The 10,850-nt window shown below is 29.8% G+C and overlaps 1 protein-coding gene across 2 annotated transcripts in view; it reads left to right on the forward strand.

Annotated features, from left to right (window-relative positions):
* The window catches only part of LOC100166902 (lachesin-like), a 168,858-nt gene that overhangs the window by 42,071 nt on the left and 115,937 nt on the right, over positions 1–10,850 (forward strand). Inside the window, exon 2 of one of the 2 annotated variants that reach the window (XM_029487009.1) lies at positions 2,350–2,440. The exons of the other annotated variant lie outside the window; for it this stretch is intronic. The gene's annotated coding sequence lies outside the window, so the exon portion shown is untranslated. The remainder of the gene's footprint in view (positions 1–2,349; positions 2,441–10,850) is intronic. 2 annotated transcript variants of the gene reach the window in all.

The raw sequence follows: 10,850 nt of genomic DNA on the forward strand, positions 1-10,850 counted from the left end.
TATAGTTCAAAAGTTTCCAAACTATTTAACACAGATAAAAATAATATACTACTCACATGTCAATATATTTGAAATATTTTAAAACAAATAAGGTATATAAAATAGTGAACTAAAAAATTCTCGTTAGATAATCTCATATTTTTACCCCCATGGGAAATTTTAGCTACTCCACAGTAAAAAAAAATATACTGTTTTGGTACTTTGCTAATCAGAATTCTGATGATTCGTTTTACTCGCTTCCAAATCTCTCAGCGAATTATAATTTGAAGATATTTTCTTATATGTCTAGTAGTTTTCTAAAAGGTTCATTAGACATAAGCAGATTTAATAATATTATAACTGCTGAAAGTCTATCGTTAATACTTTAAATTTTGTTCATTATACCAGTCTTACATATTTATTTATTGTGCGTACTTTTATATACTATTATAGTATAATATAAAACTAAAAACAATGTTAATATTTCAGAAGTATAAATACAAAAATTGAATGGTAAGTTATTTAAATAGATCTCAGTAAATTCTCATGTTCCTTAATTTTAACATTTTTTTTTCAACTTTTCTGTACGATTTCCCATACATAGATGGGATGCATTACGTTTTTATAATATATGTTGTACTTAGAATAGTGTTCACAGAAAAAAAAACCCATCAACGATTACAAAATAAATAAGTACATTTATCGCTTATTTAAAGATGCTAATTATGAAACCATAATAACTGATAATTGTTGTTTTATAATAAATATATTTGCATAACTTAAGTGTTTAGAGGATATTATAAGAGACTTGGAATAATTATTGAAATACTAGTGTACCTAATCATATAGATTGTTACGAATTTTAAATTGGCTAAAATATTTAAAAAAAAATAATGACGAGTGAGTATTTTGTTTATGTAGTTCAAGCATACTAGTATTATCATAGTATGATCATAAATCTATTTTTTTAATAATGTTATCATATTTCCATATGCGTTATACAATATACATGGCAATTTGAAAATGAACACGGGTTTTTTATCGTGTCTTTTACTCAATTTGTTTTCGTAATTTATACTAGAATTAGCATTAAATAACATTATGCCACTTAAATGCTGCTGGATGTTTAGATTACGCAATTTTAAATATTTATACGTTACATAAAAAAGAACAATAATAAATCAGTCAGTTTAATATTATTAACTTCAACGAATCCCTAAGCAAAAAGTAAGAAATGCAGAAAATCGAAAAATCCCGTTATATCTTCCTGCCGACATCCGTCATTTGAAAAACGGAAAACTACCGAGAACTCGACGACGTAATTTTTCGGCCGGATGCGTCTCTCGCTGTCAGCCGTTGTTGGCCAGTATAATAATCAGCAGTAATTGTTGTGAATGTGGGAGTTGACTGACAGTTGAGATGAGAGAACAGCTACTTTCCGCGTTAACCCTCCGGACGTAAACTTCTTATCTTTCTGACGAGTTTTGAAATTGCTACGAAAGGTATTAAAATGAGTATTAAAAACATAAAAATTCAAAATCGTTTTAAGACGAATTGCGAAGGTTGAAAGGAGCGGTAGCTCAAAGCTAAGAACAACGAGTACAAAACCCTCGGTATTCGAATATCTTTTATATTTTCGTAATTTTCACACTCTCGTAGAAATCGCGAAATCACGTAATTTCAAAAACAAAACTCACACAATTTGTCCGGGAAACAGTAAAAGAAATGGTTTTTCACTTTTCTGAAGAAAATACTTATAACTTTTATTATTCTGTTTATAAGTTTTGGATTTTACGTTCATAAAGTTTCGTTGGTATTCAATTGACGAACAACCATATATGTGTCTATTATATAATATATATATAGTATATACAGTATAGACTATACTATAATAATATGTACAATATACTGGTATGTACCTACCAAATATCTATATTGTATATAGTTATCGAATTGTATTCAATATGAATTTATAGGTAAGTGCTACAAATATTCAATTGTATATTTATAACATTCAATTTCTCTACTTGATATGAAATGACCAGTACACAGTATAAAGTAAATTAATTTGGTACAAAATTTGTTAACTCATGCATATTTTCCAATTTATATTCCTTATATAGCAATAACATTTATACACATTTATGAATAATACACATTTTATTCGAAAATGTCGGTTTTTTAATAATCAATAATCGGTTCATACTTAATATTGTATAGGTACCTATGTGCTCTAAAAATGAAAATTGATAATTTTTTATCTGAATGTAAATCTTGTGTTGTTTTTTAATTAGAATATTGGTTTAACATGTTTTTAGGGGGGATTTTCTGATAAACCTTTTTTTAATTAAAAAATGTATAATTTCACAGAGTTCCTGTTTACCGTTTCGATACGTCTATTCGTCGACCGAAGGACATCAGATTGACATTTCCACAAACCGGGAATTGATTGTTTTCAAAGGTATTTTTGTTTTCACTTTTATTTTATTAAGATAAGTTTCCAATTAATATTGCTTTATCTCGTATATATACTAAAATTCTAAAAATGTAATAAATACATTTGATATTGACGATGGATAAATAAATGTTGATTATTTTTCAACTGATGCCTATTAAATACAAATACGCTCCTTCGACTAATGTGGCATTAGATTATAATATGTGTTTTGTAACTAACTTATAGTATCAGTCAGTTTTAAATCTTATTATTATATATTACCGTCTTAAGTATACATTTGGAAAGATATAATAATTAAGTTCCAAATTTGCTTACATAAAAATATGTATTGGATTTTAAAAAGTAACTTATTAGTTATAAAAGAGTTACTCAACCAATAAACAATTTCAAATACCTACGTGATTCTAAGACATTATTAAATTAAAAGTAATAAAACTATTGCAATGGGAAACTAAACCGTATCCGTAAAATATTCAAATTCTATTTACTTGTGCATGAATGTATGTAACAACGTGCAGTCGTCAAGTGAAATCGAAAAAAAAATATGACAGTATCTTTGTCAAAAATAATTAGGAATCTGTTGTTGACACTTGACACCCATACGTTTCTTTAACATTTTTAAAGATTAACGGTTACTGCTTACTGAATCGGAAACTATTTTCATTGATAACATTGCATACCACACACCAAAGCTCATTACCTTCCCAAAATCAAAAAAGATATTAACGTTTTCAAACACTTATTTCATTAAAAGCTATTAAAATTAAATTCTATCCCACAAGTTAATGGGTTGCTTTAAAATGTTGTTACAAGAAACTTCACTGAAAATAAAATAAATAATAAATTTAATTTCTCAGACTGCTTAAAAATGCAAATTGCATAAATACCAGTTTTGTGTTTAGTTACACACTATTGGTTTCGGTTATATTAATATTGTTTTTACACATTTTAATATTACATCATTTTTATTTTATATTAAATTATTATAGTGACATTATAATAAACAGTTTCAAGTTCTTAGGTTATCATGTAAATATGTGATTTAATATTATTATTGTAGCCTGTAGGTATATAGTTTACTTCGTAGTTAGAGGGTATTTGGTGATTATCGACTAGTTATATGGCCTATGGATATATTTATCGTTGCGAGTTTATCGTATATTATGATATTATACTATAACAATATCCAAAAGTTTGTCATGAATTCTTTGTCGAAACGATTAGAGGTGTATTGCGTAAGGGTAAGGCTGTAAACATTACCTGTTACCGTAAATACTCATGATTGTTGATAATGAGTTACTAATTAATTACAATTTTGATTGAAACATTTTATTAATATTTTATAGTTTATAGTCATGCAATTCGGTTATTATTGCAGGTACCCCGCCCTAGTATAAATGTATAATAAATTCTTCTTATAAATCAGCATGTATAAATATTTTCCGTGTCAGTCTAAATTTGACGTACATACAACAAAACGTTTACGCCTCGTTCGCAATGAAATGTGTACGTCGTGTGCGGCCTGCGGCTTGGCAGTTGGTGCGAATAATAATAATAATAATAATAATAATATTCACTGGACGTGCTTATATGGTAGGGATGGTCACGTGGCGTCCGATACGCGTAATTTATCATCGGACAGGTGACCTAGTGAGTATTTGGCAAGGCGCAGGTATCTGCTACCAGATACCCAACGGCGTATACCACGCACACGTTTCATACCTATTACCTATTATAATATTATTATTTTAGATAACGAGCAGTGTATCCTTTGGACGGTGCTAAGTCTCCCGGCAAACACCGTATTGTGTGTGTGTGTGTGTGTGTGTGTTGTGATATATCGGTGGCATGACCGGTGGCGTACGAACTAACACAGACACATACGGGTGGACGATCGCACTGACGGAGAGACGGTCATCCTCCGCCGCCCACCGTTTTGTGTGCACATGCCTCAACTGTTTACGACACGCGATTTTAGAGGAAACCTCGTTAAACGTCCTTTCGCGTTATTAATTATTATTATTACTTGGACCAGTAATGTCGTTATTAATTGGCGTACCGGAAGTGAGTGAGCGCGCGACAAGAAGGGTTCTAGTCCACCGTTGTACATATATATAATGTTCGCAATATATTACACATTGTATATGGTATAATTATATATATGTTTATACATAGCCGATATCCTTATAATATATCCATTTCACAGCGAATTCCTCGGAGAAAGGAAGAAAGGACATTGCATGCTACGCGTGTTTTTTCTATTGACCTTATCCGTCCACCTCTAATGACCTGTTGACCAACAACACCGCCAACAGATGTGTGTGTGTGTGTGTGTGTGTGTGTGTGTGTGTGTGTGTGTGTGTGTGTGTGTGTGTGTGTGTGGGTAAATTCCAAAAGTTATCGGTTATAGTATGTAAGTATGTTTCATACAAAACTAAATCGCAGTAAATTGTTTGAATATCATGTATGGAATAAAGACAAGTAGTATTACAAATTTATACATTTTTCTCGATAATTTGTTGTCATTGACAACCGATAATAATATATACGCTCGTGGGGAAATGATTTAAAATATTTTCTAAGTTATTTTAGATTCTGAGCGGAGCGACACAGAAATTTTTTTTTTTTTTGTATTCTTTTTATATCCTGTATACAAAATTTCTTCCAGAAGGAGTGTTTCGATTTCAACATATAGTACCTTATCTTTTAGCAAATCGGATCAAGATTGAGAGGTCATTTTTCGATTTTCTTAATAGTTATTTAATGCCACGGGAAAAACCACGGGAAAATCACGAAAAAACGCTAAAAATGGGATTTTAATTTCTAACGCTTTGTTTATCACCATAGAAACGAATAAAAAATTTTAATATTAATTCAACTTACATGATAAAATAAATAATAACAAAATATAAAATATCCAGACTGACAAACCGTCTCCGCTCAGAATCGTTTTTCTTATACAATGATTTATATCATTAAATTCAAGTCTAATACAACCATTATATAATGACCCACTTGTAATCTACTTTACAGCAGAGCGACATCCACTTATCTTCTTTATTATTTAAAAATATTTTTAACATAGTCAAAGAAGAGTTTTTGTACAATTCAGTATTTTTCGCTCCTCAAATTAATATTAATGCTTAGAATATTATTGTTTACAGATTTTATTATAAAATTTATTAATACCTTGACATAAATATCAACAACCAACAGAGTTTATCGGCTTAAACAATCTGCAGCTGCAGCACGTGTCTACCCTTATCGTATATTAAAATGATTACGACAATTCAACCAGCTATTGCATTAGAAATAAACAATTTAAAAGTCGCCTTTATTGTAGGTACGTATACGGTATACCTAAGGACCTTAAGTTCTTTCCCATAAAAGATTACTTTGAAAAGAATTTGCATGGTGGTCGGGCGATTCGTTTTGTGTAAAAACACGCGTGTTTCTATTATCGCGTTGATCTACCGATTGAAATCGGAAGCAAATAAAATAGAACCATACTTATTATGCTTTGCCCTTTAATACAAACAATTATAGAAATATAATAGTTATTACTTATTACTTATAATAATTCATAGTTTATTAAAATCTAAAAGCATCAGTGAAACCCTAACCTGCATTCACGAATATAATTCTCAAGTGTGTGTTTCCGTTTTATTTATTTTTCCCCCTCGACGACTTCGGTGACGGTGCTGCGGTGGTATAGTCGGCTGGTGACTGGGTAGTCGCCATTATATGTGTGTTTAATCAAAAACTCTGCATTTACTTGTTTCGTGTTCGGTACAGACTTGTGTTTTGGATTTTGGACGAATGGGACCCACCAAGAAAGGAAATAGAGTCCTTAATGACTGATATCACTTTCCGCGCATATGGTCATAGGTTCTAGCTAGATAGAAAATAAATCAAAAATAGACGAATTAAAAGTTTCGACGGAAATAAATCTAAAACAATCAGACGTTTTCCTGTTTTTATTCTCCCGTTCTGTGATATCACGCGTATTTTACTTAAATTATTTTTTTTTTTTTTACAAATCTGTAATAATTATTAGACTTGCAATATGGAAGTAATATATTTATTACGGTACACTCTCATGAAATATACAAATCAAGTTATTATAATATACAAGTGACTTATCAGTATACCACATTAGTATTAGAATAAAATATTTACCATACGCATTACGCATGCATGCATTAATAATACTATGCTCGTATTTTGTACATTACTATATTGTTAAAAAGTTAAAACTTACCTACCTTATAGTAGTAGGTAGTTACGGCTAAATTACTTTTGGTATCGAGTTTCATACACCCAATTTACTTGCCAATGATTTTTCGTTTAACGACCTCATAAAAAAAAAACTATTACTTACTCCCGTAACAATACTCCGAGTAAACGCATCATTGAATTCAACCCTGTCTATGATTTACCAGAACACCAAGAATTTAAGATCTTAACGTCTTTCCATTGTACCAGTACCTCCTAAAATTCAACAGTGAAGCCAATATTTTATCGATTTATATTTTCACATAAAACTCAATAGTATCATATTTTTAACAACCAGAGCAAGTTGTAAGCACAGCAAACACAATTCGCGCGGGCATTTAGTTTTAATTTTAGTCTTTAGACCATTAAACAAGGTACCTAAATCGTATTAAATTAGGAATCTGCGAGAGACCCCTCAAATATACCTATACACTAAAATTCGAATACAAAAGAAGGATTTATATATTTTTTTCTTTCGATAAACTGTGTCTGATCCCCGCATTTTCAGTAACTGTTTTCAACCTAAATGTGTAGTCATCTAGAAAATAACGAATACATATTGACATTGTACGTATATGCGTTTAATTGTTTGTAGAATTAATTTGTAATTATATTAAAATAAATTTATTAGTTTATAGTGTTCTGTTTGTAAAATAAATGCACGAGTAAATTGAGAATTGAGATCACATAATATAATATTGATATAAGGTTATTTTATTGTCGAGTACTTTTATACATTTTATTGACTATGAAAGTACTACATTATCTTTTCATACAAAAATAAATTGGCACAAGTGGTAATGCCAGAATTATTAAGTTTTTATAACTTTGTGCACCTGCTAGTGTCTAATCAATTTCCCAGACAGCAATTTTTTGTTTAATAATATTATTATAACATTATAATAACGAATAATATTAGTATAACGTTATTATAATACTATTATAATATTATTATTACAAAATGCTGTCATAAATTTATGTGAGACTTCAACTTTGAATTTTTTCACTAAAATGTTTACTATATTAGGGAGAAAAAATGCTGAGCTGCATTTATTCTAATGAACAAAGGTAAAGGTTTATTTTTAAAAATGCATGTTATCGGCTCATTAATGTTTATTTTTTAAATTTGTTTGATTATTACAGATATTATATATGGCAATTTATTTAATTAAACTATTTTAAAGTGAAATTTTATATGCGATTTGATGTCGATATCTAAACCATGAGTACATAGAATAAACCGTGTGTTATTTTTTTACTACTGAATAAGTGTTTACTGATACCATATATTTTCTGAAATTTGATATTCTGTAATAGTTTTTGTTGTCCACGAATATCTCTGTGCCTGTGGTTTAACGGTATTAAAAAATAATATGATTTTCATTTATTTCTAGACAATCGGAATAATATTTTAATATTTTCGTTTTAAATTTAACGGATAATTGATTTGTCCTTTAGGAAAAAAAGATTTCATGAAGCTGATTCATATACCGACCAACAACAAAATGTCGACTGTAAAATAAATGTTCCAATAAATGTGCTACCCCTCCGTCACGACCCCATGCGCACACTTTGTAACAGACACGGTTTCACTTCACACACATAAGTTCAGGTCGTGGGTAAGATTGGCCCATGGTGAGGAGGGGAGGTGGTTGGTTTTACAGGAGACAAAAAGAAGTCGCTGATAGCTTTTTTTTTGCGATCTTCTTTACGGACGTCAGTGAAACTTCAAGACTATTCGCCAGAAATGATTCAAAATCGTAGTGCAATTGATTGCCTTCGATATTGTGCCCGAGTTGAATGGGATTTTAAAACCATTCCTCCTACATGCACACGATTGATGTTGCCACGTACATTGTACATAGCCCAGTTAAAGATATTAATAGGCGACCGTATTTGGTTGACAAAATAAAAAAATAAATACATAAAAAAAAGCCACGTCTTACGTTTTTATTTTTTGGTTTTTATAAAAATTCGTAACGAAAAATATATGATACGATACACGTATCTATTAAAATTAAATTTATTATGCATTTTTTATTTTTCCGTGATTTATACATAGTGGAAATTGAATATTTTTTTAAAGGGTATGAACGTGGGGTGATAAACCTTTAATAATATAATAGCGGAGGCATGTTCTACACCCGCCGACCTAGTAATCGATTCAAGTATTTACTACAATCTTTGTGTGTATAGATATAATATATGTATATAAATTGTGTTCGTCTGTTTGTGTATGTAATGTAATAATATAGTGCAGACGTTCCATTAATCTTGAAGAGAGCATAAATAACATCTCCTCGGCCGGAAGTTTAATTCATATGTACAGTCGTCTTAGAATTGATATATGTCTTTTCCACTTACAACGTAGTAATAATTTTCGACACAAAAATATGAAAGAATATGTCGTGGGTAGGTATTAACAATTTTGTTCATGCTCTTCGGTTCGTAATTGCTTTTTACGTACGGTAATTATTATTGGGCTATTCGAAAGTCGACACACAAATCACGGGACGGGTGGAAAGAAAAAAAACGAGACACTACAGTTAAAGCTTAAAATTGATTTTTTCCAGTATTTTTCCTCCACAATTCTCTGTAGCTGTGTAGTACGTCTGTCATCCGCTTCGTTTAGTTTTACAAAAGCTGCACCTGATTTATTTCGACGTGGACCTAATCCTGATAGACTTATTTTTCTCTTGTTCATGTTTATGTCACGAAACTCAATAAAAATACAGTGAAAAATTCTCCAGTGTTTTTTTAAACATCCAATTACAGTAATCCAAATCACAATAAACTTCAAGCTGTATTTCTGAGCAACAACTGCAAAGTCGTTGAACTCCGTAGCTAACTCCTTAAACGGTTTCGTTTATATATTATATAACAATGTAAGACTATAGGTACATTAAAAATCTAATTCTTCAAAAATACAATATTTTGTAAAATGTATAAAGAACAAAACATTAAAATAATTCGATGACTCATTGCGATATCATTATAAAATAATACAAAATCACTTACCTACTTTGAAGGAAACGAAAAATCGTCTATTTTATATTGGCAGTAATTACTTTTTAATTTTCCACGGATAATTTAAGATAATTAAAAACTAAAATATTTGTAATATGTTATAACTATGAAAAACAATTTTTTCTACAAGTAACAATAAAAAAAAAAAAAACAATATTGGCCAATTAAAACTACGTATGGACATTGTTTGAGTAATGTTTTTGATTTTGTATTATCTAAGTAGTTCTGGCAAATACAATTAATTTAACCAATAAATAAATAAAATATAATTTTGTTTAATTGTTTGATCATAATAATATAATATAATATTTGTATTATTGAAAATACAACGAATGTTCAGGAAACTTTTCCCTTAATAATGCTTTTTGAAATATTTTAGAAGAAAAAACGGGACCGGTCCAACGTGTGATCTACCGATAACAGATACCTATATTTTACACTACAGTGCCTACTATAGATACGATATGGATTTTACGACTTAATCTATATAATTTATTATCAATAAGATATGGATTTTGTGACCGTATTGTATTTTTAAAATGTAACTTAAACATTCAGTTACCATTTAGCATTTGTTCGTGACTCGTGTCATTTCGTTTGTTGGTGAATTTTTTCCATTTTTTTTTCACGAGTGTCTATAATATTTTTTAATTTAGTTAATTTAGTTTTGTACCGATTTAAAATGAATTCTACTACAACTATGGGATATTTATACTGATATATAATTGTTGATGAATTTAAATGCGTTGAATATTTAAAAAGTAAAAACCTTTTAAGTAACAATTGGTTTGCTCAAAAAAGAATATTGATGGCACCGAATGTGGTGGACAATTACGTGAAACAACAAGGTCCAGTAAAAAAAGAAATTCGGACGGTACTTTTAAAAAATTGTTACTATGAGGTGTACGAAAAAAGGATGCCAAACATATCAGTCAATTCGCGCAGGAAATCCATTTTTTACTTATACAGACCTCAATGGTAAATGTCATAGTAATTTGGCTCTAACAGAAATAATAGAACTCGTCTGGTATTGGGTACATATGATACCAGTACATAATGCAGTTTTATGGACAGATAGAAGTAATTCCACTGTAATTGACTGGTACAATCT

This window comes from Acyrthosiphon pisum, chromosome A1 (assembly GCF_005508785.2).
Source record: "Acyrthosiphon pisum isolate AL4f chromosome A1, pea_aphid_22Mar2018_4r6ur, whole genome shotgun sequence".
NCBI classification, from domain to species: domain Eukaryota; kingdom Metazoa; phylum Arthropoda; class Insecta; order Hemiptera; family Aphididae; genus Acyrthosiphon; species Acyrthosiphon pisum.